The 23,186-nt window shown below is 45.5% G+C and overlaps 1 long non-coding RNA gene across 2 annotated transcripts in view; it reads left to right on the top strand.

Annotated features, from left to right (window-relative positions):
* The window catches only part of LOC147109290 (uncharacterized), a 99,133-nt gene extending 80,494 nt beyond the window's left edge, over positions 1 to 18,639 (top strand). For both annotated transcript variants that reach the window (XR_015080220.1, XR_015080222.1), the window contains exon 4: positions 16,790 to 18,639. This is a non-coding gene — a long non-coding RNA (uncharacterized LOC147109290). The remainder of the gene's footprint in view (positions 1 to 16,789) is intronic.
* Positions 18,640 to 23,186: the final 4,547 nt, after the last annotated feature.

Genomic DNA, 23,186 nt, shown 5'->3' with positions numbered 1-23,186 from the left:
AATTAAGGTGGAGGTGCGGGACGGCCGTTTTTTTCGACGGCCGCCTGCCAGCACCTCCGTCCCCGGCCTCCTGTTCTCCCCCCGCGGCATTGCCGGCTGTTTTCTGAGAGCCCGGCACTTCTCCTTGGTGCCGGGCTCTTTTGCCGGCACTCGCGATCGCTCATCGCGCTGGTACAGGCCCCTCCCCCTTAAGAATGGGAGGAAGGCCTGCATGACCGCAGCGCGCCGTGCCGCAGCGTGTGGCGCTGTGGCATGTTGCGCTGCGATATTCAGTTTCAGCGCCCTAAGAGGGACGCGGAGCGCCTCAAGCCTCGCCCTGTGTCCCTCTTGGGGCACTCAAGCTGAATTTCCGGCGATCGCTGTTGCTCCGATCGCAGTGCAAAATCTGGTGAACAGGCGAGCTTGGCGCCCCGTTTGCGGCTCCACACAATTTCTCCCCCTATGTATTTATGCCTCGCACACATTTCACATATGTATTACCTTGCTTGAAGTGCGAGATGGCCAGTTCACCCTTCCCTCAAGCATCGAGTCAGATTAAAGGGTGAAGGGCTATCTTCTTTTCTTGGTCTACTATTAAAAAAACTGGTTGCTCTAATAACAAACAGAAGCCAGTGCAATTGCATATCCATATCTGATGAAATAATGCATTATGGGTAGATAAAAAGAACCATTTTCAACTTTTGCTGCCTTTGATCTACTGCTGCATAACTATTCCACTATCTGATAAAGAGCAGAATAAATTGGCTACTTTAGCAACATTCTTTTTGCAGGAAATCATGAAGCTTTGGGAGTTAACTGAATATTTTTTAACTGAATTGAAATAAGTAAGGGTAAGAAACTATTGTTTTCTGTGTTGGCGCTGACCATATGGAAATGTAAACAGCAAATTGTATTTTCTGATATCAGTTTAACACAGCATTGAATGGTTTCTGTCTTCAGTTCTTAGGAAATGCACCCATTCAATGCAATTAATGCTTCATGTTGCTACACTGAATGGCTTATCTGCAGTTAAATGAGCCATCTTATCCTAGATGTCCTTTTCAACTCTGACTGCTTCTAATTGTCTCCCACCTCATAAATACTGACAACTTTCTCCATGTCATTAGAAAGTTATGAGTTTCCTTACAAAGATGTGCGGGTTAGGTTGATTGGCTATGATAAAATTGACCCTTAGTGTTAGGGGGATTAAATACGTGGGGATAGGGTGGGATATGTGTTGGTGTAGGGGTTACGGGGATCGGGTGGGATATGTGTTGGTGCAGGCTCGATGGGCCGAAATGGCCTCTATCTGTACTGTGGGATTTCTGTGATTCTGTGATTCTGTGATTTTGTATGGAACAGTCATTTTCCTTGCTTTAGAAAAAAAAACCTGGAAAAAATAAGCATGATGTAAAAATAAGTGCACTGCTAGCCTTGCTTGGCTAGCTCAAAGTAATTATTAAACTTTTGTACTATTGGGATAGGCTGCCAAATTTTGGAGGAATTGTCACTGAGAGGATCCTCCAAAGGGTGACACTCAGTGGGAGATGGGAGTGTGTAGCTGCAGTAGTCAGAGGATTTACAGAGTAATTCAGTGTTTACTCCATTCCTGTGTCAACCGTACAGTGTCTGGTGTCTGCACAGTAATATCTGGAACTGCAGGTTGGATTCTCACCAGTTAGGTGAGCAAGTTGACTAGAGATTCAGCCTGCTCCACCAACTAGGCCCAGCTTAACTGCATAATTATGTCATATCTTTAGGCATCTAATTTTTCTCAGGTTACACAGTAACTTTTTTCACTGCCTCATTCAGCAAGCAAGGTTTGCTCCTTCATGCTCTGGTTATGATGTGGGGTGTCGAATGTTTAGTGCCCGAACAAGAAAACCTGGTTTTCCTCATGTGAATCTCTGACTTACATTGCAGAAGCTAGAATCAAAGGTGTGAACATCCCAGAAATGTTAGGAATGACATTTCATATCAAAAGAGTGACACAAATTGCAAATCCATTCAAACATACGGAACTGTTATTTTCTTTTAGGTAATGGGCATCAAAACAGATTAATCTGCTGAGAGATGTTGGCATTGGCGTTGTGTTGTATTTCTCTTGACCAGAAATTGCTAATGGCCTTTTACATGGACTTGAGCACATAAAGCTAGGTTGACACTCCAGTGCAGTGCTGAGGGAGTGCTGCACTGTCGGAGGTTCTGTCTTTTGGATAAGACGTTAAACCGAGGCCCTGTCTGCTCTCTCAGGTGGACATAAAAGATCCCATGGCACTATTTCAAAGAAGAGCAGGGGAGTTATCCGGTGTCCTGGCCAATATTTATCCCTCAACCAACATAACAAAAACAGATTGTCTGGTCATTAGCACATTGCTGTTTGTGTGACCTTGCTGTGTGCAAATTGGCTGCCGTGTTTCCCACATTACAACAGCAACTCCACTTCAAAAGTACTTAATTGGCTGTAAAGCGCTTTTGAGACGTCCAGTGGTCATGAAAGGTGCTAAATAAATGCAAGTCTTTCTTTCTTCTTTCTTACATCAACTCACTGGTGGGTAGATGTGGACTCGTGTGAAGACACAAGGGATCATTGACATTGAGAGAAGTAAAAATAGGTGATTTAGTTTTGATCTTTCTGTTGTATTCTAGTTTAGGCCTTGCAAGATGTTTAAAGTTATTTGGGGTAATTTTAACTTTGTGTGACAGTGCAAAATGGGTGACAATGAATCGGCAGCTCGTTTTACATCTCTCCTGATTTTTATTTCTATTGAAGTCAGTATCAGTTTATAGATTAAATTACCCAGCTCGCGCTCATTTTTTTGGGAGTGGATGCCTCCCATAGTTGCCTCCCATAGATACCTCCTTCCATAGTTGCCAACTGTCTGCTTTTTGTGTGGAAAGACAGTTTTTCCAGGCCCTGTTCTTGCGAGGGCTGGGAAGTCCACTGTTTACCAGGCTGAATGCATGCAATCCCACAATGATTGTCAGTCCAAATCCTGCACGGAATCTTGGTTTTTTAAATCGGCAGAATGAACAGACACATTCCTGATGACCAAGCCATCCTCCCAGCTGAGAATTTTATTTGCATTGCATGCTCCAGTGTTATAATTACAGAAATAAAAAATTACTCTGATGTTTGGCAGCTCTGTCTGGTGATGCTGGCTCCAAATCTGCACCATTCCAAGAGATTTTAAAGCATCCATAGTTAACAAATAGAACTTAATTTGATGTTGAGAGCTGGAGTGGTGTGGTCTATACTCACTCTGACAGTGGCAGCAGTATGACTCCAACCAGATTCACACCAATGGAATCAGTCAGTCATATCAAAGCAACTCCATGCGATGCCTGATGATGGCAGGAGAGGGGCGCAGCTTGGATCAACTCTATACAATGCCTGTGACCAGCATAGGAGCAGAGTACTTTCAGGGGATTGCATACACGCAGGCTGGAAAACAGGGACTTTCTCCCCCATGCGTGAAAAGTGTGAATGGGAGCTGAAAAAGTTGACCTTTGCGGAAAAAGTGATGGTTGGCAACTATGTGATTGGTCAAGTCACCTAAAGTGGGATCCTCTGTAGCATTTTAAGCATAGTTGACACCTGCCCGCTTTCACAAAGACAGTCAGATATTTTCAGCCCTCCGTTTGCACTGTTACTGCCAGTGGCTTGAAAACAGCTGCTTTGCAGCCACAGGGGCAGAAAATGGTTTCCATGTATGTTATCCAATCAGCAGACAACAAGGAAGCACAACATCAACACAACTATCCATTGAGATACTGGTATTCCATGTCAATCACTCCCAGTGTGGTGAGTGGGTGGGAGCTGGGCTTAGTGGATTCTGTTCACAAAGCTTCTCTGCTCATCACTGGCATCAATGGCATTGGTGAGTTTACAGCCTGATCACATGCTTTATTTTTTGTAACTTTTCTTCCTTTAGTCTCGTTCAGCTTTTGCACGAGTTCTGGTCCTTACTGATGCCTTTTCACATCTGTGTTTGAGAGCAGTAGACTTGCACCCCGCCTTCTCATTTCCTTCCTTCTGGGAAAAGGACCTTGCCTCAGTAATACAGTGCCTCCGCCATGACTCAGAGCAAAACTCAGGGGCTCATGGGTACAAACCAGTGCCCACTCTTTGACCCATTGTATTAGGACACCAAGGGCCGGAATTTTGCTGGTGCTCAGGGGGCGGGTTTGGAGGCGGGACATCCGGTAAAATTGCAAAGATTGACAGTGCATCCCGAACCCGCTGTCAACCCGCCTCCATACAATTTTCCCGGGTGTCGGGTCCCTGATTTGCGCAGGGACCCAACATCTAATGGCAGGAAGAGGATTATAGGCACTTAACTGCTTTTTAACAGGTAGTTAACAGGCAGTTAACAGGCTATTTCAAATTTTGACAGTTTGACTGTGGGCTTCCCAATATTCAGATACCACACCAGGCTAAGTGTGGTGTGTTGTGAGTCTACTCTAATGTTTCTTCATTGATGACAGCTGCAGAAGTTGTGTGTAGGATCCAATGGTACACTGGTGAGTTTCAGAGGTAAGAAAATGTTGGGAAAATAATTTTTAATGTATTTAGACTTTTCTGTAGGTAACAAGGTTTGAAGTCTTTGTGTAGTCCCACCTCATTGGGAGAACCTCTCTCACCAGTGACAGATCGCTTCTGTAACCTCACCTGCAGCTGCCATCTGTTCTAGCCTAAGGAGGGAGTCACTGGAGAGCCTGTGTGCAAGGGCTCACCTTTGCACAGTGATTGTCAATGTTTGCAGCACCTCAATGCTGTCAAACACTGAAAAATCACCTGTCAAAAAAAATTGTGCCTGCCCCTTTAAGAAAACCGGCAGATGACACGTCATCAACTGACGTCATCTGACACCAGCTTTCTCCTAATTGGCCGGCAAGCCCACAGGGCGAGCTTAACAAGGCCAATTGATGCAAAATAGCATCTGTGCATCAGACGTCTTTGGGGGCGGGATCGGAACCCGGAAGGAAGCTGTCCCGCCCCTAGGCTGCACCGAAAGGTAAAATCCAGCCCTAACACTCTCCAACACTAAACCACACATAGGAAACCCAATTTCACATCTACAAGCTTGTTAATACAGTAACATGATCAGACATCTCAATATGTTATATGTGAGGCCATTGGGTTTTAGTTTTCACAGAAAAACAAACTGAATTTTTGGAATGTGATCCCAAAACACGAATAAAAATCTTGAAACCCAATCAAATCAAAAGGATTTAACTTAATTCAGTTGCCTTGAATCAGTGACCTTGGTCATGGGCTTGTAATGAAGGCTGTTTTTCAGTTTTTGGGGTTGTCAGCTTTTTTGGGGTGTCGGTTGTGTGAGCTCTTCTGAAGTTGCTTGTTAACTTTTCCCGGTTTTGTAAGTTGGCATGTATGTTCTACTGCCTTGTAGGAAACATTATGTTGGTTGGTTTACTCACCCGTGTGCAGATATGTGTTAAAAGACTTTAGGTGCCCAATATTGACGGCCAGTTTTAGTTAAGGTGAGCCCAATTAAATGGGTGGAAAATGAAACCATTACATGTGACATGAACTGTAAATTGGAGGGACCTCGTTTAGGATTGGTCTACTGGGAAATTAAGTGATGTGGAAAAAGATAGCACGGTCTGGTATAACCAGCTGTTCAATACCAATTAGTCCTGATCTTGTGAGGCTGGACCTCGCACGCAGTGGGCATGGTTTGTAAAATGATTTGCTGAAGGCCTGGTTTTGTGAGACACAAAAACTGAGACTGAGCATGGGTCTCATATTAATATGCAAATGCAGTAAATGAGATATCATGCCAAATTTCACGAGTTTTAGTAAAATTCCACCCACAGCAATAGCTTCACCCTTAGAAACAGGCTGCAACAGTGCCTGAGCAGGTGACGCCTGCTCAGTGCGGCAGTTTTAAAGTTGGGTTGTTGTTTGGATGCATTCTGAGCATTCTGAACTCTGATTTTTTTTGTTGGGAGCATTTTGAAGGTGCTTCATTGGTCTCTGTACAATTTTTTTGATTTGCTGGTGCCGCCGTTTTACATGCTTATCGGTTTTGCTGTGCAGCACTTGGGATTGAAGTGTCAGATAGCTGCCGCAAGACAAGCAGCACCTACGAAAGTGTGTAGACCATATCCGGACATGGCAGAGAAAGGCTGTTCTTCGGCATGTCCATGTCATTGTAAACTCAATGACCAAGTTATGGCATGTTCTGCAGTCAATAACATCCTAAATGGAGTCCCTTGAACTTACAGCTCTTCCAGTTACTTTCAAGGTCACTGTGGCATTGCATTTCTGTGCCATCGGATTCACCACAAGGCAAACCTGTCATATAAGCAAGTCTGTAACTCATTCCTGCATTGAACAGGTGACTGATGCCGTGTTTGCCAGGAGAAATACCTTTATGATTTTCCCTGGTGAAAGAGGACACAAACTCTCTACCACAGAAGGCAGTTGAGGCCAATTCATTAAATATATTCAAGAAGGAGTTAGATATATTTCTTAAGACTAAAGGGATCAAGGAATATGGGGAGAAAGCAGGGACAGGGTACTGAATTTGGATGATCAGCTCGAGGGACCGAATGGCCTACTCCTGCTCCTATCTTTTATGTTTCTATGTTTCTATGACACTGAACTTTTACTGCCTGGCAGGCTTCTCAAGACTCCACAGCGTTACAGCTGAAACCCATGTACCCATCAGAGGTCCTCATCACAATTCCAATGCATAATTGAATAGGAAGAGCTACTAGTCCATTAATGTGCAGGTTGTTTCCAGCTATAACAATATTGTCAGTTATCTAGGGCGCATCCATGATGCTTTCACTCTGCAACAGCCCACAGTGTCTGCATTGTTTGAAGGTGCGGAGAGAAGGTCTGAATGACTTTTGGGAGACCAGGGTTGCTTTGTTTCTGACCCCAATTAGAAACTTCACACAGCAGCGGAGCACAGACATTGACAAGGCCCATGCCGCCACGCAAGTCACAGTGAAGTGCACCATTGGGATGCTCATGCAATAATTCCATTGCTAAGACCAACCGGGGTGGGGCACTGCTGTACAATCCATCTAAACGTCTTTACTGTCTGCTGCATGCTGCACTGTTGTAATTCAAAGCGGGTGAGGATGCAACTGGAGGCCAATGGGACAGGAGGCCCATACAAAGTGGGGGAGCAATTGAAGGAGGCAGAGATAGAGGGTCATGAGGTTCAGACAGGAAGACTGGTCTCAACTACTACCAGTCAGAACCATGCATGATGCACTTAAGGTAACCAGCCCTAGGGATCGCCTGCAACAAAGAAGGTCAGTAACTTACCTGAATGCAAGCACTCCTGCACCTCCCGGCCCCAATCCTCCCCCTTCCAATCGCTGCCGCCTCCAACCCCCAATCCACCCAACCCCCCCGGCCTCCTCTCCCGACCCCTGATCATTCTGACATAAATACCTATGTGACCTTATATTCTTCTAACAGTATTCATTTGCACTGATTTGTTGGAGGTGGGGTGCTGTGACTTGAAAATAAGGTGAGGGTGGAGGATTGTATATAGTGGAAAACAGTAAATTAATCAGAAACCTTTTTATGTTGCAGCTAATGTGAATCACAGAACAATTAAGCAAAATCACTGAATCTATGCAAAACTTTTAAAACTGTGCTGAACCAAGGTATGAAACTCTAACTAGTTGGTGTTTAATAAATTTCTCCTCCATTTTCTTGATTCAGCTGAATATGGAGTTGTGCACATGAGCACATAATGTTTAGAACCAAGTGCCATTATCCAACACAGTTATGAAGTTCACATTCGTAATTTTATTTCACCAACATATTCAGAAATTTCCTCTACTCCGCCGTAACTTTTCCGGAAGTGCGGCGGAAACCTTGTTAACACACATAAACGGGGTTTTAGATTCATTTCCAGCAAAGTTATGGTGCTAGAGCGGGAACAGCTCAAAGGAAATCCTCGGCATAATTACAGTAAGTTTTTGACATCAAAAACTGGCTTAATTGAATTAAAGAAATCTTTTAAATGACAAAGGTCTCACTGAACTATTTGTGGGAGCGTATTTTGGATACAATACAAAGTATTATCTCACAAATGTTTGTTTTACGTGCTCTGTTTTCCATCTTTTATTTCAAATAATTGCATAATCGCAAGATAGTTGATAAGCAAATAGAGTAATCCCAGACAGAGGTGCCTGTAAGTTGATTTTATAAGTATCTTCAAGGAAACTGACAGTTTTTGATGCATCTTTACATTGAAGCAATTCGTACAAAATGACTAATAGACAGTAAGCTGCAGGAAAAGTGCAGGAAACATCTCCCATTTATGAAAGTATAATGTTATACCTTCATTTTGTCAGAGGAACAGATTTTCTTTATTCATTCCTGGGATGTAGGCATTGCTGGCAAGGCCAGCATTTACTGCCCATCCCTAATTGCCCTTGAGAAGGTGGTGGTGAGCTATCGCCTTGCATCGCTGCAGTCCATGTGGTGAAGGTACTCCCACAGTGCTGTTAGGGAGGGAGTTCCAGGATTTTGACTGAGTGACGATGAAGGAGCGGCGATATAGTTTCAAGTCAGGATGGTGTGTGACTTGGAGGGGAACTTGGAGGTGATGATGGTCCCATGCGCCTGCTGTCCTTGTCCTTCTAGGTGGTAGAGGTTGCGGGTTTGGGAGATACTGCTGAAGAAACCTTGGCGAGTTGCTGCAGTGCATCTTGTAGATGGTACACACTGCAGCCACGGTGCACCAGTGGTGGAGGGAGTGAATGTTTAAGGTGGTGGATGGGGTACCAATCAAGCGGGCTGCTTTGTCCTGGATGGTGTCGAGCTTCTTGAGTGTTGTTGGAGCTGCACTCATCCAGGCAAGTGGAGAATATTCCATCACACTCCTTACTTGTGCCTTGTAGATGGTGGAAAGGCTTTGGGGAGTCGGGAGGTGAGACACTCACCGCAGAATACCTAGCCTCTGACCTGCTCTTGTAGCTACAGTATTAAGGTGGTTGATCCAGTTAAGTTTCTGATCAATGGTGACCCCCCCCAGGATGTTGATGGTGGGGGCTTCGGCGATGGTAATGCTCTTGAATGTCAAGGGAAGGTGGTTAGACTCTCTCCTGTTGGAGATAGTCATTGCCTGGCACTTGTGTGGCGTGAATGGTACTTGCCACTTATCAGCCCAAGCCTGAATGTCGTCTAGCTCTTGCTGCATGCTGGCACAGACGGCATCATTATCTGAGGAGTTATGATTGGAACTGAACACTGTAGAAAGGCCATTGATGAAGCAGTTGAAGATGGTTGGGCCTAGGACACTGCCCTGAGGAACTCCTGCAGCGATGTCCTGGGGCTGAGATGATTGGCTTCCAAGAACCAGAACCATCTTCCTTTGTGCTAGGTATGACTCCAGCCAGTGGTGTTTTGAGCTGCTAGATCTGTTCTGAATCTATCCCATTTAGCACGGCGGTAGTGCCAAACAACACGATGGAGGGTGTCCTCAGTGTGAAGATGGGTCTTCGTCTCCACAAGGACTGTGCGGTGGTCACTGCTACCAATACTGTCATGGACAGAGTCATCTGCAACAGGTAGAATGGTGAGGATGAGGTCAAGTAGGTTTTTCCCTCATGTTGGTTCTCTCACCACCTGCTGCAGGCCCAGTCTGGCAGTTATGTCCTTCAGGACTCGGCCAGCTCGGTCAGTAGTGGTGCTACCGTGCCACTCCAGGTGGTGGACATTAAAGTCCCCCACCCAGAGTACATTCTGTGCTCTTGCTACCCTCAGTGCTTCTTCCAAGTGGTGTTCAACATGGAGGAGTACTGATTCATCAGCTGAGGGAGGACGGTAGGTGGTAATCAGCAGGAGGTTTTCTTGCCCATCTTTGACCTGATGCCATAAGACATCATGGGGTCCGGAGTCAATGTTGACTGTATACCACTGTACCACCACCTCTGGTGGGTCTGCCCTGCCGGTGGGGACATATCCAGGGATGGTGATGGAGGAGTCTGGGACCTTGGCTGAAAGGTGTGATTCTGTGAGTGTACTTGACTAGTCTGTGGGACAGCTCTTCCAATTTTGGCGTAAGTCCCCAGATGTTAGTGAGGAGGACTTTGCAGGGTCGACTGGGCTGGGTGTGCCTTTGTCGTGTCCGTTGCCTAGGTCAATGCAAGTGGTCTGTCTGGTTTGATTCTTATACTTCTTTGTAGCAGTTTGGTACAACTGAGTGGTTTACCAGGCCATTTCAGTGGGCAGTTAAGAGTCAACCAGATTCCAGTGGGTCTGGAATCACATATAGGCCAGACCAGGTAAGGAGGGCAGATTTCCTTCCCTAAAGGGCACTCGTGAACCAAATAGGTTTTTACAACAATCCGGTAGTTTCATGGTCACCATTACTGTTACTCGCTTTTTATTCCAGATTTATTTAATTCATTGAATTTAAATTCCCCGGCTGCTGTGATGGGATTATGAACTCATATCTCCAGATCATTAGTCCAGGCTTTTGGATTACTAGTCTAGTAACATAACCACTATGCTACCGGACCGTACCGAAGTTGGTTTATTGCTGAGTCACTTTCAGTGCATCATCAATTGTTGCACAGATGCCTGCCTGATGTAACAATCACTCACTCAATTACACTTGTTGAGAACTGGCCAAATTCTTGTGAAAATGCGATCATCACTTTACTTGAATCAAGCCTCACTGTTCAAAGCGCAATTATTAAACTTAATGGCCCCGAAATTCCTGTGCTTGAGGAAGGCATAAGTCGGCAATTATGTCTTTGCGGGGCCAGGAATTTCTGACTGGACCGATATATGCCAGGCTCGTGCCGCAGATGCACCCCGGCATAATTTCCATTCAGTTTCATGGCTTGTTGAAGATGTGCCAATCTCCCAGTGACAGTCACACACAAGTGACAGAGTTAGGATGGGATAACATCAATCCTCCTCAGTTGCGTGACGTCTGCCTTCTCATCCGCCTTTGAGAATGTGCATGATTATTTAAAAAGCGCAGTTTGCCAAGACCTGTTCGTTAAGGCACTTGTTAAAGGGACACTGTTCAACCGAGATTGCTCGTGGAGAGCTTTGGCCATATCTTGAGATTCACTGCAATGAGATTCTGGAAAAATTGTTTTCACTGTTATACACAGGAAGCCTTCCCCTACATTCCATATTACCCATGGAGAGCATTAAATTCCAGAGTATTACTGAGCAAGAATCTGAGGGCTGCATAATGGGCTTCCCATTGGGAATGCCACTTTACATGCTATATATACTGGAGGAAAAGGAGCAGCAGGAGGGAAACCAGATTAATCAGACAGCACCAGAGTGGAGACAGGCCATCCCGGTACTACCCGTCCAGCAGGATGTATAGGCCCAGGTGCATTAACCGAAACGATACCAAGGAGTTCAGCCTCAGGAAACTGCTCTTCAGTGATGAAACTGTTCATTGCTGCAGCCAGATCTGCAACCAAAGTCTGCAGCACACGACCTCTGTACATGGCAGGGAAAGTGATCACAGCTCGCAACCAAAGTCTGCAGCACACGACCTCTGTATATGGCAGGGAAAGTGATCACAGCTCGCAACCAAAGTCTGCAGCACGCGACCTCTGTCTATGGCAGGGAAAGTGAACACAGCTCGCAACCAAAGTCTGCAGCACACGACCTCTGTATATGGCAGGGAAAGTGAACACAGCTCGCAACCAAAGTCTGCAGCACACGACCTCTGTATATGGCAGGGAAAGTGATCACAGCTCGCAACCAAAGTCTGCAGCACACGACCTCTGTACATGGCAGGGAAAGTGATCACAGCTCGCAACCAAAGTCTGCAGCACGCGACCTCTGTCTATGGCAGGGAAAGTGAACACAGCTCGCAACCAAAGTCTGCAGCACACGACCTCTGTATATGGCAGGGAAAGTGAACACAGCTCGCAACCAAAGTCTGCAGCACACGACCTCTGTATATGGCAGGGAAAGTGATCACAGCTCGCAACCAAAGTCTGCAGCACACGACCTCTGTATATGGCAGGGAAAGTGATCACAGCTCGCAACCAAAGTCTGCAGCACGCGACCTCTGTATATGGCAGGGAAAGTGATCACAGCTCGCAACCAAAGTCTGCAGCACGCGACCTCTGTATATGGCAGGGAAAGTGATCACAGCTCGCAACCAAAGTCTGCAGCACGCGACCTCTGTATATGGCAGGGAAAGTGATCACAGCTCGCAACCAAAGTCTGCAGCACGCGACCTCTGTATATGGCAGGGAAAGTGATCACAGCTCGCAACCAAAGTCTGCAGCACGCGACCTCTGTATATGGCAGGGAAAGTGATCACAGCTCGCAACCAAAGTCTGCAGCACGCGACCTCTGTCTATGGCAGGGAAAGTGATCACAGCTTGCAACTTTTATGCCACAAGCTAACTTTTATGCCCAGGAAGCTACAAGGGACTTTTGCCAGATCAGCCAATTTGCTAAGCAGTCCTCTATAAATCACTAATGCCCTCTTTCATCGATAGTTCAATTTGATAGTGTTCCCAAATGGATGACTGAAAGGGCCATCAAATTTTTCAGAATTGCGGGATTCTCTGGGGCTGTGAGGGCTACTGATTGTACCCATGTGGCATTGTGCGCCCCAAACGTAAACCCTCATATTTATATGAACCACCAAAGCTTCCATTCCTTAAATGTGTAGCTCATTTGCTACAGGCAGGCAAAGCTTCTGCCCTGTGAATTCACAGCATGTCGGATGCTGTCATAATTTGTCAGTAATGTGTCACAGCTCTATTGCAACAACAGGGGCAAGGCACAGGATGGATGCCAGGTGGCAAGGATACGCACTACTTCCACATCTCTTCGTAGGACCAGCAGTGCTGCAACAACGCACACACAAAGACAAGGATAAAAAGAGTGCAAGCCATTGGAATGCTCAAAGGAAGGTTCCAGTGTCTGGATAGGTCAGTGGGAGCCTTGCAATATGTTCTAAACATTGTCTTGTGAATTGTGCTAGCATGTTGTGTGCTTTGCAACTTTACAATCATGAAACAACTGCTGGTGGATGTCCCAGAGGATGCCAGAGAGCCTTATGATGCCGTGTTACGAAACATTCATTATTGTCATGCATCATATGGAAAATTGTGGGCTCCTTTGGATAGTATTTTAACTGGGGTGTACATTACACTGATTACAATGATTTTTAAATATTATAATAAACTATGAATGTTTACAAGCTTTTATATTGGTGCACTGTGATTCGTTAAAATTGGACATTTGTTACATATAAAAGTGACCAGTCATCATTTTTACTTAAATTAAACAATGAATAGAAGTTTTAAAAATTCATGGCCCCATCTCTGTATGTGAGTAGAATATGCTGCACTTATAACGTGACATTACTGTATTACATTTCAAAAACAGAAGCATCCTCACTTCAGCCTGCTAAAGAATTAAGACTCTGGGCTGGATTTTGATACTGGGGCGGGCTGGGGTCGTGTAATCCGCATTTCATGTTAGCCACCCGATTCTAAATCGATGTGGGAAAATTATGCCATTTTAACCTAATTGGCCAATTGAGTTCCAACATGTAGGAACCCATGGCCAATGAGATTTTCCAGTCTGAAAGTCCCCTCCAATGATGTCATCATTGCTGCTGCATTTAAGGTCTGCAAAAAGCCTTGCTTCTTCTACAGACTGCCAAGCTTTTGCCCTTGCTTGTTAGAGGCACCTGCAGGAAGAATGGCCAGCCAGAGACCTAGGTCTGCACCCCGCTTCGATGACGTTGCCCTGCAGGCTTTAGTAGAGGGTGCAAGAGCACATAAAGAGGTGCTCTTCCCTTCATCAGGGAGGAAGAAGCCTCCCCAGCAAACCAAGGCTGTATGGATCCAGGTGGCAGAGGAGGTCAACTCTTTGTCAATAACCCGCAGAACCTGGCTTCAGTGCAGGAAGAGGTTTCATGACCTTCTGCGCACTGGAAAAGTGAGTATGAATTTCCCATCACCCTCAATCTGATCCCCATTGCCTTTCCTCACCAGCACTCAGCTTTAGCAATCTCTTCCTCCACATCCCACTTGACACTGACATCCATGCACCCTTACCCATTCCCTCTCTCTATGGTCACATTCACCTAACTATTCGACTATGCAGCCCTCACACTCCCTATCACTGTGATGCAATTACAACTTACAACTTACAACACACAGGGAGGGCCCTTGATCTTGCCACCTCACTCCATCTTTGTCTCCTTCTAAGCATCTATGCTACGAATTCTCTACACTCACTCCTTCATTCTCACTCAAACTCCACTTGTCTCCCATGTTGCAGGAAAAGAGAGCTCACAATAAAAGGAAAAGAGCGAGGACAGGAGGAGGGCCACCCTCAGTAGCCCAGCTCACCCCCTGGGAGGAGGCGGTCCTGGAGATCGTGGGAGTGGAGGAAGATACCCAAGTGGGGGATGGACAGATGGGTGCATCACAGCAAGTTGGTGACAGAATAGTTTTCCATCTCTCTCAATGACATTGCATGAGTCGCTGATAATGATTCTGAAGCTCTAACAGATGGACTTATGATCATCTGCAATATGCAATGTGCATGTAACCTTGGCCTCACATCTCTGACTCTTTCCTTTACTCCCCCACAGGACCATCGCAAGCGCCCGTCCCGACTAGCCAGGAGGAAGAGCCTGAGCATCCAGACTCCTCAGAGGAAGCTGCAACCTCTGAGGGTGCAGCGTCAGCAGAATTCAGCGCACCCAGCACCAGCGCAGACACTCACACCTCGGTGGGACCTTCGCGAGATAGAGTAGTGTTGCCACCTGGTGTATCACAGCTCACAAGTGAGCATCAGCAGATGGTGGAGACAGGGACAGCAGTGGAGAGTCCTCGTTGGAGGGCACAGGACTCTGCCAGCTCGGCTCAGCTGCATGTTGACCCTCTGCCTCTGGGTCCATCCATAAGATCAGCGGTGCTGGAACTCCAGAAATAGATGCAGGAGTCTCTGGCAGGTTTTGTCTCCAGGGTCGCTGCGAGTGTGGAGCGAATGGAGGAGTCCATTGCGAACATGAGCAGAGCCTTTGTGGAGTCATTGGTGCGTGAACGCATCACCATGGAAAGGATGGCAACCTCCATGGAGGTGATAAGTCGCCAGAGTGCAAAAAACATGGTGAGTGTTCTGAATAGAATGACATCTCTGGAGGAACGATGGTTATCTATTGAACAGAGAAACCAGATCTTCATGGAAGTCCTTCTGAGTAGGACTGCCAGTGCAGATACAGGTCCCCATGGCCCCCCTGATGTGCAGCAAGGTGCTCTCAACCCACTTGCAAGCACTGAGGGGGACCTGACCCATGAGAGGGAAGTTGGTGGCAGACATCAAGGAAGTGGGGGCTCCTCTCCAAGCGCTCACACTTCCATGCCACTGCAGAGCCCTCGGTCAGAGCCCCACCAGAGTCCACACCCAACTGAGATCGGCGTCTCAAACCCTGCACAGCCACAGGAGCAGCAGACTGTTGATGAGCCATCACAGGTTCGCAACCCCAGAGGACGCCCGCCAAAGGTGTCGAGACAGGAGCAGCAAGAAAGTGCTGAAGCCACAGTGGAAGCACCACATAGGAGCACGCGTAAAAGAAAGATACTGCACAAATAGTCACAAGGGTAGTCACTTGGGTGAAATTTGATGTTTTATGCTAAAAAGCCATCAGATGATTACTGTAAATAAAAAATCTGATGGCTACTGCTGTAGTTGTGGCATGTGTAATTTTGCTAATGGGACTTCCACATTGAGGGCTTAGGATTACTTGGTATATGCCTCAGTTGAGGAAGCGCTCAGTGAAGGTGGCGAGAGGGGTTTACCAGGAGGTCACACTGGAGATGGGTGTCAGGCTCCAAACTTCCACAGCTGTGGTTATGCCTTCTAAAAGTTCCCCCAGACCTGAGACAACAAAGTCCTGCCACCTGCAAATGATGGCTGATCAATTATCCTATTTAATGGTGGAGCTGCAGCTAATAGTCAGCAATCCAATTGTGCTCCCGCCAGGTTTCACCGTCGTGTTTCAGAGCAGGCGTGCTTCACATCGGAAAAGGGTTAAAATCACAAAGACCTATCAAAATGGTATTATAGAGGCAATTTAGTGCTTGTTAAGGGCCTTAACGGCCTATCCCGCCTCTTGGAGGCGGGACGGAGACAGAACCAGTAGACACAATTTAATTAAAATTGCTTGGAGGCGGGATGGAGGCGGGGTTGGGCCCGCCCGCCAGTTTTTGCAATTTTAACCCCCCACACGCCTCCAATCCCGCCTCCACGGCCCAATGAAAATCCTGCCCAATGCATCTGTTCTCCAGAACTAGGATGAACAGAGTTATACAATCATTCCAGTGTCCATGCTAGAGTTCTGCCATGAATTGAATACTGTAAGTGATAAATAGTTCTGTGGCATTATTTGGATGTCTATTGCTCCAATTAAAAAAAAACAAGTGAAGATAGCTAATAGGCCCTAGAGACCATTTAGTTTTACTTACTGGCTCATTAACTCTTAAAGCACTAACTAGGACATATTTTTTGTTGTTGTACCATTTGTTTCATGCTTGCAAAAAATCTTCATTTATCCCTTTCTCAAACACAAGTTGTTCATCTATCACTGTTAGATAAACTTTATTGCACAATGTTCCTGAAAGCTGGTATGGATATGGGGTAGATTAAGGAGGTGAATTGCAATGGCACTCTAAGTAGAACTAATTGATTGTCTAAATGTCTTGTTTGTGAATCCTTCTCAGCATTTAATTTCGCTTGCACACTGGTGTACCAGTAAAGAGCCACCTCAATCTACCTTTCTTTTTTTAACAGATTATTGATGTTTTTATGATGAATGCCACGAGGAACTATGCACTATGAAGCTGATCAAATGTAAAACCATCCGAGAAATTAAGCTACAAAATTGAGAGTACTTAAAGTGAGAATTGTTTGTTTAAAATTACTTTGGCTCTGTAGCAGACAGATGAGACCTCAAATGAGGAGATTGTTTATTTATGCATTCTTTGAGGAAATTACTGATTGTTGTTGCACATTTTTCTACCACTAATCATTGTGACACAAATAAATTGTGTCTCTGTATGAATATTATGTATTTTCTTCTGTCATTTCCCTCTTAAAAGTATTATCATTATTGACCTTAAAATAAATGAAACATTGTATATAATAGTAGAAAATATACACACGAAAGCATTTTGTTTGGACATTATAGTCATTACTTGCCCTGGGGGCTTATTATAATCTCTCACTTTCCTGGACTGATAATAGACATCAACAAGCTAATAATGACTTTAATAACCTTGAAAATGATACTAATTTGATACATTTATGAACCTTTTAAAAGAAATACCATTTTCACTTGTCAACACATCAGGAGATCCTGTTGGAATATCCATCCACAGGGAATTGAAGGGAACAAAGTCCAAGGCAGCTGTAAGAAGTATCTGAAAGCACTTTAATCTTTGAGTGTTAACAAACAAAATGATACCCACTGAAAAATCTTTCACTGAAATATTGTGTTTGAAAGGGTCATAGGTATGCAGGGAAATTTCTGCCACGGTTCTTTAAGGTTAATTATATTTACACTTCCGTCTCACCACCTCCATCTTTTGTGGCAGTTAATTGGCAGAGAGGCTGATGTGACTGGGCTGATTACGTCCACTGGCTCTTATGACTGTTGACAACCATAAAGAACCATTTCAGCAATTGATGTTTCCCATATTTCCTATGGAATGAGGCAACCCTCTGGAAGAAAAATCAAGTTTTGGTTAGTGTGAGCACGCACACATGTAAAAGGCCACAGTAACTTTTATTTTGTGAAAACGTCTGTTATCTCACAAAGCGTGTTCCTAATGCTGCAGGAAGTGCCTCTTGAAGGGATATGCCTACTCCAGACCTTTTGCTTGTCCCCAGGTATCAGTAAACTAGACTCTAAATGAGCTCCCTTATCCATGCAAATCAATAAATCAACCTAAGTAAATCTGTTGAGAATCATTGAAATTCTATCTGAATTCAGTTATTTTTATTTCCCTTCCCTACAGTATAACAGTGACAACACTTGAAAAGTAATTCATAGGCTGTAAAGCGCTTTGGGACATCCTGAGGTCATGAAAGGCTCTATATAAATGCAAGTTATTTCTTTCTTTTCTTTCTACGCTGCAACTGGCGAAAAAGTAGACATGAACATTAAAGTCATGTTTGAACTCAGGCGTTTTTGTGAAAAAAATGAACAATGAAAATTCTAGCCTTATATTTGCATTTATATTGAAAAAAAAATAAAAGTCAGAGGTTGAAGCCATAAACAACTGCACTGAGGACAGATATCTCTCAATTTTGACCATAGTGATTTTGAACCAAATGACGGCTTGGGGGAAAATTTAACTGGGATCACAAGATTTGCCACAGCTTACTGCATAGTCCAGAAACCTTGAATCAGCAAGTGATGAATCATACACTTGGACTTCTGCATTCAGAGTACAGGGTTTAAGTACACAATGTTTGCAAAGTCATTTTAGAAATTTCTCTGTGCAAACCACTGAATTTTCTTTATACTGATAACCTTAGGAGACAACTCTGTAAACTCTCCTCATACATAATACATTAAAATTTCAACTGGAGCTGCATTATCAGTCATTTTCTTTTATCTTACTACAACTTGTCATAACTTGTGCCCTAAGAATTTCTCAGTCATTTTCTCTGATCTTGATTCCGTTGCTTGTGCACCAAAGGAATATTTTGATTCAATACCATGGCTTCTGTAATCTCTCAGGGATTACATCTCAGTACTTCTTAAAGCTTTCTGAGTTAATTTGACACTCATATAATGACTCTGATACATCTTCCTTAACTTATAGCTGTGAAATTCTTGACTGAAAAGGTACAACGCACTTTCTCTTCCTCAGCAGCCTCTTGTCAGGCTGAATATTGAAGTCCATAACATAATGACCCTTGCACATTTGGGTTTTAACATACTTTGTGTGGCAAGTTGCTGAAAGTGCGAGTTGATAACGGCACAGTGAGGGAAACAGGGCATCTGGGACCTGAGTGAACAGGGCAAGCAACGGTGTATCTCCTTAACCAATCAGATTGAAGGATTGTGAAATGAATAGTGCAAGGACTGAGAAGGAGGGTGAATTAGAGTGGGTGGATTCAATGTTCAATCAGGTACAAAAAGCGAAATAAAGGCCTGAATTTTAATACTTTGGCAGGTTGGGAGCAGGGGGTGCCAGAGGAGCAGGGCCTGCGGGAGAACGGGTTTCCCACAGGCCCTGTCGAATTTAACAGTGGGGCATGATTTGCATTGAAAACCTCTGTTTCCCACCCACAGCCAGCCAGATGGAGAGGCTGGCTGGCTGGCTGACTGCGGGCGGGTAGGCCTGTGGCACTAGGCTGCAGAGAGGAGGGAGAGAGGGATCGCGTGGGGGCCAGAGGAGTGGGTGGGAGGCAGACAACATCGGGGGGGCCAGAGGAGCGGGGGGGGGATGGGTCTGGAGAATGATCGGAAGGCTGGGGCTAGAGGAGCAGGGGGATGTTCCTGAGAATGTTTGGAGGGCTGGAGGAGTGGGGGGGGATGGGTCCGGAGAATGATCGGAGGGCTGGAGGAGAGGGGGGGTGGTTCTGGAGAATGATCGGAGGGCTGGAGGAGAGGGGGGCTGGTTCTGGAGAATGATCGGAGCGCCGGAGGAGCAGGGGTTGGGGGAGGCAGATGACATCGGAGGGCCGGAGGAGCAGCACGGGGGAGGCAGACGACATCGGGGGGGCCGGAGGAGCATGGGGGAGTGGGGAGACCTTGTGGGGGGAATCGGAGGCCTCGTGGGAAGGTCTCCAATCGCGGGGTGTGGGTTAGGCAGGGATGCTGCATTCAGCAAATGAGTGTAAAGGCATTTACCTGCTGGATCCAGCAGTCCTCGCCTTCCATTAGCTGGTGGGTTTCACGAGGCCTGCAAAACCTGACCAACCGCTGTTAAATTTAAAATGGTGGTTAAATCTGAGGCATGACAGCCTCATTATAAGATTTAAATGGACGACTCGCCTCCTGCGAGCAGGTTGGCTGCCCACCCCCCGTCCCGTCTCCATTAAAACCGGATATGGGCGGGTTGGAGGAGGGTTCTGATTGGGATTCAGATTTTTAACATTTTTAACTTCCCACCTGACCCCAACCCACCCATTTCTTTGCATTAAAATTACTCCCAAAGAGAGGGAACGAAAGATTGGATTAAGAGAGAGAGAAAAAGAGACAGAAAGGAATAGTAAGACATTTTTTTTTTTTAATTTTTAATTTTTATAATCACTAACAACAATTAAAACCTGAAGGAATGAGACTCCACACTTGGAGTAGTTAATTTTCAGTGCCAGAGAGGTTGATTGGTAGTAATCAACACTTATCACGTCATTAAAAGTGTACTTAGACTTGAAATGATAAGACTTAACTTTCTGTGGTGAGTTTAGTTCGTATCTATTGTGCAAGTACAGCAACCTCACGCCATTCAATACATTTTAATGGTGAGGCAGACAGCGAGAAGCCGTTTTCGCGAAGCTAACAGTGGAGCGGTGCAACTCGGGATATTCGTATTATTCGCGCAATTGCCCTTTGCCTGAAGTTGCTGTACCATTTACACATAAATAATGGTGAGCGCCATTAGCCTCACCATTATTTTGAGAGCAAAACCTGGCCCAGTGTTAAAATCCATGAAACCAAATGGATTTATTGGACTCCAAATCTTGGACGTGATTAACATTAATGTGACAACCATAAAGGAGCATTAAGATTTTCCCTTACCCCTCTCTCCAACAGGCTTCTCAGCTTTTCTCACACGTCTTTTAATAATTCTTTGAGAGTTACCAACCCAAGTATGCTTGCTTCTGATATAATTACACCTCAGAGGGTAGATTCTATTTCAACATGAGCAACATATTTGTGGCTCAATGGATTTCCCAGTGCTAGAGACAGGAGAAGAGAATTCACTACATTTTGTCACAATCCACTTCTTTTTAAATCTTATTTTGAAAGAATAGGTTACTTTAACTCTGACAGATTCTGTATGTTTCTCCTAAATAGGGTGCAATATTACTCAATAAAAAAAAATCCAAATTTTTGCTTTCCAAGATGAAACCAATGGATAATAACTGACAGGATAGAAATTAGGAACCTCAGCTGACATTTTTTCCCTCCCTCTATCCCGGGGATGTTGGGGCCTACCACTTCCCTAGCTAATGCTAGCTAATTTAGCACAGATCAGTGACAAAACTTGGGATCTTCCTGATCATTTTAGTCTACTGCCAGACCATTTACCCACTGAGCCACTGGAGGATCCAAAGTAAAGCAAGTGTTATGAAATAGAGGCTCTACCTAATGGACATGCATGTTATCAAAGAGGTGTATGGAGGGCATTATGGTATTCAACCTGAATATGGCTCATGAAGGGATCATTTTCAAATTCCTTTTGCTTGTGAGGGGCTCTTGATGCTATTTTTGTATATTTAAATTTTCATTATCTCTTTTTATTTTCCCAATTTGAATGGACAAGAGATAAGGCAGTTATAGTGTGATCGTGGCTCACATAGCGCACGGTCATGGCCAGTGAAAATAGTCCTGTCAGAAAGTGATATGACTGGTGTTCCCATACTGTTCCTTAGGGCACAGTCAATGTGTAAATAGTGTTTACAATATTTATGTTGCAAGTGCTTGGTAGTAGCTTCGTGGAAAATCAAATATGCAGTAAATCGAAAAATGCTGCATGCTTAAGGATGTGAAAGTAATGTTTAAAAGGTAATGCTTTAAGGAAATTATAATGATTTTTCATGACCATGTAGGCTGTGACAAGAATGGCACACTCCATTGTTGTTAATAATAACACTTTCCCAGTCATGGTACTGTATTCACAGTTATGTTGCTCCTGAATATGTATTGCATCATCCTGCAGCAGCATGTTAAAATCTCATTTTATTCTCGATGCACTAAATTAAATGAAACAGCTCACCTGATGGCTTAGAGAGTTTGTACGGTGAGTAGCTTCAATCCCTGGTCTAGGCTGATGGGCTGATCTTAGTCAGGATGGCAGTTGACGTACCTACAGTTAGGCTCAGCACCCCTGCGTTAGAGAGAGGTCCCCAATCCTAACTGTGCATGTACATCGGCAGTGACCGCGATACCTCCCAAGGCTGACCTGGGAGTGCAGTGAGGAGCGAGAGTGGACCTGCGTGAGCTACGAGGCGGCGACTTTAAAAGGAGGAGCGAGGCGAGGCCTGACCACAGCGGCTGACCTGGGAGTGCAGTGAGGAGCGAGAGAGGACCTGCGTGAGGTACGAGGCGGCGACTTTAAAAGGAGGAGCGAGGCGAGGCCCGACCACAGCGGCTGACCTGGGAGTGCAGTGAGGAACGAGAGCGGACCTGCGTGAGGTACGAGGCGGCGACTTTAAAAGGAGGAGCGAGGCGAGGCCCGACCACAGCGGCTGACCTGGGAGTGCAGTGAGGAGCGAGAGCGGTCCTGCGTGAGCTACGAGGCGGCGACTTTAAAAGGAGGAGCGAGGCGAGGCCTGACCACAGTGGCTGACCTGGGAGTGCAGTGAGGAGCAGCGGACCTGCGTGAGGTACGAGGCGGTGACTTTAAAAGGAGGAGCGAGGCGAGGCCCGACCACAGCGGCTGACCTGGGAGTGCAGTGAGGAGCGAGAGCGGACCTGCGTGAGCTACGAAGCGGCGACTTTAAAAGGAGGAGCGAGGCGAGGCATACCAATTCAGCAGCAGGGGAGAGAGGTAAAAAGTAATCCAAGTGTGCCATCACCAGGAAGCAGGTAAGTGATTGGTTGGTGAGTATTTCTTTCTCCTTTTCATTACAAGCTTAAATTCTGCGGTTTATATTTTCTTGGGTCTCTGTGGTGTAGTGGGGACAGTTGGTAAATAAGCGCCCTAGAGTATATCTTTAACTGGTGGTATTGAATTAATTTAAATTAATTAAAGGGGTAAGTCATGCCAGGAGAGCCCAGCCCCATGTTATGCTCCTCTTGCTCTATGTGGGAATTCAGGGACGCTGCCAGTGTCCCTGACGAACACGTGTGCCAGAAATGCATCCAGCTGCAGCTACTAACGGGCCGTATGGAGGCGCTGGAGCTGCAGATGGATGGGTTGTGGAGCATTCACGATGCTGAGAGGGTCGTGGATTACATGTTTGATGAGTTGGTCACGCCGCAGGGTAGGGCTGCACAAGCAGAAGG

Source organism: Somniosus microcephalus, chromosome 12 (assembly GCF_052327205.1).
Source record: "Somniosus microcephalus isolate GS21.2 chromosome 12, FLI_Smic_1.0, whole genome shotgun sequence".
Lineage (NCBI taxonomy): Eukaryota > Metazoa > Chordata > Chondrichthyes > Squaliformes > Somniosidae > Somniosus > Somniosus microcephalus.
Note: the sequence above shows the minus strand (reverse complement) of the source record. Positions and strands in the feature narration are given on the sequence as shown.